Raw genomic sequence first — 8405 nt, 5'->3', positions numbered from 1 at the left:
GGGAGCGGTGGGGTGCGGGAGCCATGCCCGGGTAGCCGCCGGGGCCGGAGCCTGTTGCGCCCAAAACGAAAGGTAAGACCACAAAAAAGACCCCATCAAAAAAAAAAAAAAAAAAAAAAAAAAAGCATAAAAAAAAATCTCATTTTTCTAAAACAAAACCCCTCGAGCTTCCTTCCATGCTCCTCTCCTTAGCGTGGCTACCTGAAAGAGTAGGGAATGTGGTCTTACCTCTCATTCTTCTCCCTCTTAGAGGAAGCACTAGCTTTTCCAGTCCTGGTGGCAGGGAGAAAGGATAGCTCTGGCAAAGGTCTTTGCATGGGAATGTCTTCATATGGATGTTGGGGAAATGTCCTTTCTTCTGTTACCGGTGACCTCGATGTTGAGGTGGTCCACATAGAGTCTGCCTGTGGGTACTGTTTGTGGCTTTCTTGTTTCGCTCAATCCAGCCCCCTCCAACTTCTCCCTCAGAGGGACAGCCATGTGTGCTCTTAGCTGTTCCAGAGGTATAACCCAACGTTTTCTTCATGTTGGGCATCAGACTAAGCACTAAGCCTGGGTAGCTCCCCAGATCCTTCCCTGTCAAATATCTTTTTAGTTCCACTGAAACCAACATGGTTGTTTCTTGTTCCCTCTGATGGCCGCAGAGTGCAGAGATGGTGTGCAGTTGGCTTTGTTTTTATCTTAGGCTACACTAGAGTCCTTTCAAACTTAGGTGGAAGGGGCTAGTCAATAGGCCTAGGCAAGAAGTAGGTAGGAGTTTTTATTCAAGTGTGCCTCCCCACTTGAGAGGACGCGGGAAGTAATCCCCTATTTTCCACTGTGGGGTGGAAAGTTCTGAGAACAATGGTGTGCTCCTAATTTCTCATGCTCTTCCAAGAACTGTCTTTTCAACCTCCATTCTGGGGCTGCACAGAGCAAGCCACGCTCTTCAGCCAGGGAACAGCATGCCGGGCCCTGCTTTGCAGGAACTGCTCCCCTTTCTGAGGGACTCTTTTGGAGCCTTTCTCACTTGGCTTCCATAAAGGTCACCCCTCTGCAGTGCTCCCAGGATTGATGTTATATCAAGTTGGGTGGGACAGAAAGGGTGTGTCCTCAGAAGTCAGTGGTCCTAGCGAGCTCTCTGACCTTAGAATGTGGAGCCTTTCCCTTAGCTTTGGTATTTAAGTAAAATTGCTGCACAATGTAAAAAGTCCCAGTCAACATTCAGTTATACAAGTTTCTGGAAGTCAAGCATTAAAAGAAAAACTGATTACTTATTTTCAGAGAATAAAAGCAACTTTAGTGTACACAGATGTAAACTGATCAATTCTTAAAATTTTAGTGGGTTTTATTTTTTTGCTGTTTTTACTTTTCTTGTCCTCTGAAAGGCATTTTTGCTTTCCTCCACTATTAGAGGTATGCTTTCCTATGTATTTTAGTACTTATTTTAGTTCTCTCGTTCATCTCAAATAGACAGAAATTGAGGTGTTTTTTTTTTTTTTTTTGTAGTTATGCAGTTGTTTCAACACAAACACCATTTGTTGAAAAGTTCATTCTTTCTCCATTGAATTGCCTTGGTGACTTTGTCAAATATCAATTGGTCATGTAAGTGTGATCTATTTCTAAATTTCCTGATCTATTTTATTAATGTATTTGACTCTCGTTATGCCATTTACATTCTTACTATAATAATAAATTAGATATTTTCTGCATATATATTGGTTAATATGTGTCCCTTTTGAGATAGTAAGCAATAAGAGGACACCAATATCTGTTTTACTCATCCTGTGCATAGACCAGTGACTGACATAAATGATTCACTCAATAAATATTTATTGACTGAATGAATAGTTTAGTAGTCTTTCTGATTTATCAGACAATTTCTGTGTCAAATCTAAGGACTAGGGCCAAATTCTTAGCACACTTACATAATTAGTTGAAGATAAAAGTCAGGGTTTATGAATTTATTTTGCAGGCTACTTTAAGACCTCAATATATTAATTTTTATATCTAGAATATTTTGAAATGTTTCCTTTCTTTTTATCTTTTAGAGAGAGATAAAAAACTGAATTAGTCCTGAGAAAAGCAAAAGAAACCTATTTTTTAGATTTGTAAACTTGTCACTTAGACACTTGTAGGGCATAATAAAATTTAAAAATTATTTATAATACACAAAAGCCAGCATTTAGTAGCAATTATTTTTCAAAAGTTAGAGCTTAAACTCAAAGCAGTAATTAAGACTTTGATAAAGAACTCTCTTTATGTTAAAGAACTCCCTTTCATATAGAACTCCAAGAGACTGAAATGATTAAAAATTTTAAGTGCTATGAAACGAATCTAATGTAGAGTTTTGCTGTGACAAAAATAACACAGGGCTCTGGAATCGAGAATGACTTTGGCAGGTTGGTAGGTGTGTTGGTGATTGGGGAAGACTCCTCCAGACAAGGTGATCAGGAAAGAATCATTTGAGGACATTAACGTTTGAGTCAAACCCTGAATGATGAAAGCGACCAGCCTTGGGAAGCTCTTTAGGAAGCTTTTCCAAGTAGGAGAGGCTTAAGAATCTCTACTGGTGAAGAACCTTGGAGTGTTCAAGAGACAGAAAGAAGGTCGATGTGCCTAGACCCTGAAGAACAGAAACAGTGGTATCTGATGAACACCGGGAAGTAGGCAGAATCTGGATCATTCAAGATCTTAAAGCATTGGCCATTATCAGGAGTTTGAATTTCATTTGAAAAGCAATGGCAGTAGAACGTGGCTACAAGTTTATTGCTAATCCAAAATAAAGGGGAGTGGGCACACTGCAGTTAGCAAAACTGGCTTTTGCATGGGCACAGCAGATAAACACCTTTTGGATTTTGTTGGTATCATTTGAGGGCTCCTGAGTTAAACATTTTCATGATCTTAATTAAAACACTAACTACCAATTACTTATGGACTTATAATTCATGGAACACTGAATTTATAGGTACACTCTCATTTATTCCTCAATTCTGATGAATCAATATTCATATTATCACCAATGTATAAGTGAGGAAAGCAAGAGAGAAGTTGGGTGACGTAGCTTATTACTAATTACTCAATATATGTTTATTAAACAACTACTATGTGACATTGGAATAATTGTAAACAAATTAATCAAATTCCTGTCCTCATGGAGCTTACATTCTAGTAGTGAAGAGAGACAAAAAACAAATACATAATGAAACAGCATATAGTAGTCCATGCTCACAAGAAGAATAAGGTAGGGGAGAGAGAGGAGGAGAGTGGGCTATTTCAGAGTGGTCTGGCAAAGCCTCTTTAAGGAGAACCTTAAATGAAGTAAGGTTGGAGGAGAGGAGGGAATTATACAAATAACCTGAAACCAAATCATTAAGATCTAAATCCCCCCCTTCTGGCAAAACTCACCTACTGGTTGCTGAGATCAAAAATCCCACCAAGAGGTTTGTAAAGCTTTAAAAATTATCATTACAATGTTAGTAGGTAAAAAGATAACGTCTTGCTCATGAGCCTCTAATTCTAATCTGGGATAATTTAATTACTTGTGGTTTCATTCTGTCACTTTAAGGTTAACCCGGTCTTTTAGGGGCAAGTAGCGTTGCAGAGTTTTGCTCTCCTGCTTCTTCTCCCTCCCTCTGGTTCCAGATTGCATTGGTTCTGGTTCTGGCAAGGCTAACATACAACATGGTACCAGGAGTCCACAGTGTCCTCCCTGTTGTCTGCTGGCCTGGCCTTTGAGAGTCTGCCTTTGTCTTTGCTGTGCTTGCTGCTGGTGGCACAAGTCTGTCCTCTTGGCATGAGCAGTGCAGGGGAATTTCTGCCTGCAGCCTGGCCTCTCTCCCTGCTGGCTGCACTGGGCAGGCAGCTAGTATGAAGTTAATTTATGACTCTCTTCCATCTCTGGAGTTTTCCACTCTGCAGCCCTCTGCTCCAGAGTGACTTGGCCTCCAGTGTCCTGGGGAGCTCCCAGCCAGCTCGATCTCAATTCCCCACAGGGGCATGAAACACCTCTGGTCCCTTCCATGCCACAGTGCTGCTGAGGGAGTCTCTAGCCTAGAAAGGGGCTGCGCTGGGAGTCTTTTTCTTAATTCCCAGCTCTCTTCCTTCCAACTGTACTAACTTGTCTCTTTTTAAGTGAGAAATTGTTGTTAATATTACACCAGGCTATGCTGATTTTTGTTTTGTTTCATTTTTAAGTGCTCGGAAGAGACAAAGCGAGTGTTATTCATTTATGAGGGCTGAACTTAAGAGACAGTTCTGCTTTAGCTCCCACAAAGACTTGGCTTAGAAGATGAGCAGCTGAAGCCTGGAGGATGCAGATCGTTGAATGAACCATAGAGAAAGATGCTGCAGACCTGTTAAACAGGAATCTCTCTCAGAGTGCAGAGTGCCATTTGAGAGTCTCAAGGAAGAGATGTATGAGTGGGAAGTTTTCTTTAACGTAAGAGGGAGCCATTCATCTTGGGCACCCATCTCTGTTGATGGATGAGGAAACCAGCGCACGATAAATAGAGTGGATAGAAGGATTAAACAGTGATGTAGAAATTCCTTAAGTAGGTAGCATTTTCTTTTTTGAATACAGCATGGTAGACACAGCTGTTTACATTGGCTTTCAATAAATCTGGCCTTTGTTTTTGTTTTCTGGGGCAGATTTTGGGCGGTTGCTTATCATGACCTGATAATAAGTAAAGTGTTAGGAAGAAAACAATTTAATGAAAGCGTTCGGGTTTTCCTTGTAGATTTAAATGAATGAAATATAACTCGCAGTTTTTTAGGTGAGGCATACATTTCATAAAATATAAATGATAAATATTAGTGGAAACAGTAACAAACTTCCTTTGTCAACACATATCTTCTTTAAGTGTGCCAGCTTACTTCTAACCATTTGGTTAAACAGTCATTAACGGACTGTTGACAAGTAAAAACTTACTCCTCCAAAAAAAGTATCAACAGTAATATACAAGGACATAAGGTAAGTGATGTTAGCAACTCGGTCCTTCCTGTTTTATGACTGATTTCTCAAGCAGAAACCCCAATGTGAAATCTTGAATTTCAAAGTACTTAGATATATATTTGATAAATAAACATTTAAATATTTTCCTTATAGAAAATGAACTCAATCCAGAGTAGTAATATGATGTGTTAGGAAAAAATATATATGTGAATATAAAGATTTTATACATATATCTTTATATATATAAATATATAAATATGTGTGTGTGTGTATATATATATATATATATATAGAGAGAGAGAGAGAGAGAGAGAGAGAGAGAGAAAGATTACAATCGCTCCCTTTCCATTGGTTAAAAAGAAGGTGGGTTGAAAGAGATAGAAATTGGAAGGGGGAAGAGAGAGAGGGAAAAGAAAATCAGAGCTGGTTTTCAGAAGGGACCTGATAAAGTCACACTGAGATGTTAACAACTAAATATATTCAGTGGATCAACACTTAGCTAGGAACAATAGCTTAAGCCTAAGTACGGTTTCTCCAATGAAGCTTCAGCCATTTTTATTCTCAGGGGAGCACCCCTTGAACCCCCAAATAATACCCCACAGAGAACCACTTTAAGTCCAATCCTTTTGTACATTTTATGAAAATTCAGTCAATATATTTTCAATACTTTTTATTTCTAAGTGATTAAAGGTTCATAGGAAGTTACCAAAAAATGTATAGAGAGGTTCCGTGTATACCCTTCATTCAGTTTTCCCCAGTGGTAACATGATGCCCAATTATAGTATGATCTCAAAACTAGGAAAACTGACGTTGGTAGAGTCACAGAACTTTATCTGATTTCATCAGTTCCTCATGTGCCTGTGTGTATGTATAGTTCTATGTGACTATATCATGTGTGTAGATTCATATAACTACCACCACAATCAAGATACAAAACTGTAGCCACACTCATCACTTTCACTCCTTCACCCCTAATTCTTGGCAACCACTAATTTATAACTCTATTACTGTGTTATTTCAAATATGTTATATAAATCGTGCAGGATGTAACCTTTTGAGATCGACTTTTCTCACCCAGCATAATTCCCTGGTGATCTATCCAAGTGGTTGCATGTGTCACTAATTTTTTCCTGTATTCCATGAGTAGCATTCCATGGTATGAATGTACCACAGTTTAACTACTTACCCATTGAAGGGCATTTGTGTTGTTTCTTTTCCATATCAGTGTGTTTTGATCCTACCGTAGGATTCTCCTGCTCTTCCCCCTGTGTTAGGATAATGCTGGGTGTTGTAACAAATAAACATTCAAATCTCAATAATTTAACATAATACAGTTTATTATTAATAGAATATTCCAAAGTGGTTATTCTTGGTGGGGCAACTTTCCTTTAAGCAATGATTCCAAAACCGTGGATGTGTTTCTTCTTGTTGTTCTGCCATTTGAAACACATAACTCTTGACATGGCCCCAGGATTGTCTCCAGGTCACGCAGCTAGAAGAGAGCATGGTGAGGGAGCTGTGTCTCACTCGTCCTCATATTTCATTAAGATCTGCTAGTCACGTGTGCACAGAAAACTGTAGAGGAGGCATGTAATACAGATGTATGCTCAAGAGGGAGAAAAGATGGGCTTGATGAACAAATGTCTGGGCTGTACAACAGAGTCAAAGATCTTGAAGCTGCCACGCATGAAGCTCCTACGCATCTGTTCACTAATGCTCTTTGTTCCGTTATTGGTATAGCAGTTAGTACAAAACAGAGAGAAAGAGACGACATGAGACTGGGTGCATGCGTTGTGGAAAATTCAGTAACCCCCTCATTTCCTCCATATAGTAAATCTGTTTGTTATTTGCACTCAGTAAACAAAAAGAGTAAACCACTTTGTTGAAGTCCCACATTGTTTTAGGCCAGCAGAATTCTGAGAGCACAGTTTCCCACATTCTCCATTTGTAAAATCTACTAGATCCACTCTGGAAGAAATTAGGAGCACACATTTAAGGTAATCTCAAGGGTAGGAGGTTATGGAAAAACTGCATGCCTTGAAAAATAGTTTATGATAGCTCAGGGATTTTGAAAATAGGGTAATTATGTAATACTTGATAACAATTTACCACGATTTCTCTTATGTTTTAGCTAAGAAATAAGGATAAACATAGTATTTTATCCAACTTACAATTTATAGAAATAATCAACATGGAATGAAACTAACAGTAGTTAAAACTGCTCACTGTAAAATTTGCTAATGATGAAGAATTGACTGGCAAATCAACTCTTGTTGGCAAAATATAGGTTTGCAATATTTGGCCTGGAAAACAATTGGCTTCATAAAAATAATGCCACAAAACAAATTTCAAATTAGCTAAATGTATGACCATAATAGTTTGAATTTGATTGACAACTTGAAACTCCTTTACAAAAGTAATGTAGTAAATTGTATTAGTCCCAGTGATGTTAATGTTAAATCAATAGTAAAAGACTTACATGTAATGTATCAAAAAATTCATCAGGAAATTAAATTGGTATAATATAGCCTGCTGCAGAAAATAGTTTCTTCATAAAAATTCATCCATGTTGTTATAATTTTGATTTTAAAGTCTGTATTAATAAATGTGGAGTCAGACTATCATGATGTCAAAATACTGGGGTCAAAATCTCCTGAACTCTTCTTATTTGTACGAGAAGGATAATGTAATTGTGTTTTTATCACAGAGATTTTATGAAGTGGTTCTCAAACTTTAATGTACATCAGAGTCACCCGGAGGGCTTGTCATTTGAGGTGGGGTCAGAGAATTTGCGTTTCCAGCAAGTTTCCAGGGGGTGCCAATCCTGCTGGTCTGGGAACTCCACTTTGGGTACCCCTTCCCTATGCTGTTTTTGTGAACACTGGTTCTTGCTAACAGCCAGTACCTGCATCTCTTCGTAGGAAAACTGGCCTCAGGTTTCAGCAACCTGCTTTCACAGAGAGCTGGGGATGCCTGGGAATTCATATGTCCCTGCCCTACCCTAGGCGGCCCTTAACCACTGCTGCAGGTGCCAGGGTATAAACGCTACAGATCCCTGAGCAAGACCACGCTGAACTGTGCCTACGCCGTCTCCAGGTGTGCCCAGGGGGTAGAATCAAAGTTATTTTTACCAGACCTTGGCAAGAGAAGTTTGAGTGGAGCGTTGGAGACAAAAGCTTGTGTGGAGTTTGACAGAAATTGGATGGTGAGACAATGAGAAGCAGTTTGGACAACTCACACAAGACATTTGTCTGTAAAGGAGGGCAGAGAAATCAAGCAGTGCATGGGAAGGAAAGTAGAGTCGAAAAGAGCTTTTCCTTTTTTTTAAGATAAGAGCTATTATACCATGTTTTCCTGTTGGCAGGAATGATTCAGTAAAGAGGAGTGAAGAGAGAGAGGATGTATACTCAGAGCAAGAAAGTCCTTGAATATGAGAGAGAAATGGATTTGCTACACAGGTGGAGGGGTGGCT

This window comes from Aethalodelphis obliquidens, unplaced genomic scaffold (assembly GCF_003676395.1).
Source record: "Aethalodelphis obliquidens isolate GAN/ISIS:26980383/991018 unplaced genomic scaffold, ASM367639v1 scaffold79, whole genome shotgun sequence".
In the NCBI taxonomy this organism is placed as follows: domain Eukaryota; kingdom Metazoa; phylum Chordata; class Mammalia; order Artiodactyla; family Delphinidae; genus Aethalodelphis; species Aethalodelphis obliquidens.
The sequence above is the reverse complement of the archived record's forward strand: the minus strand, read 5'-3'. Positions refer to the sequence as shown.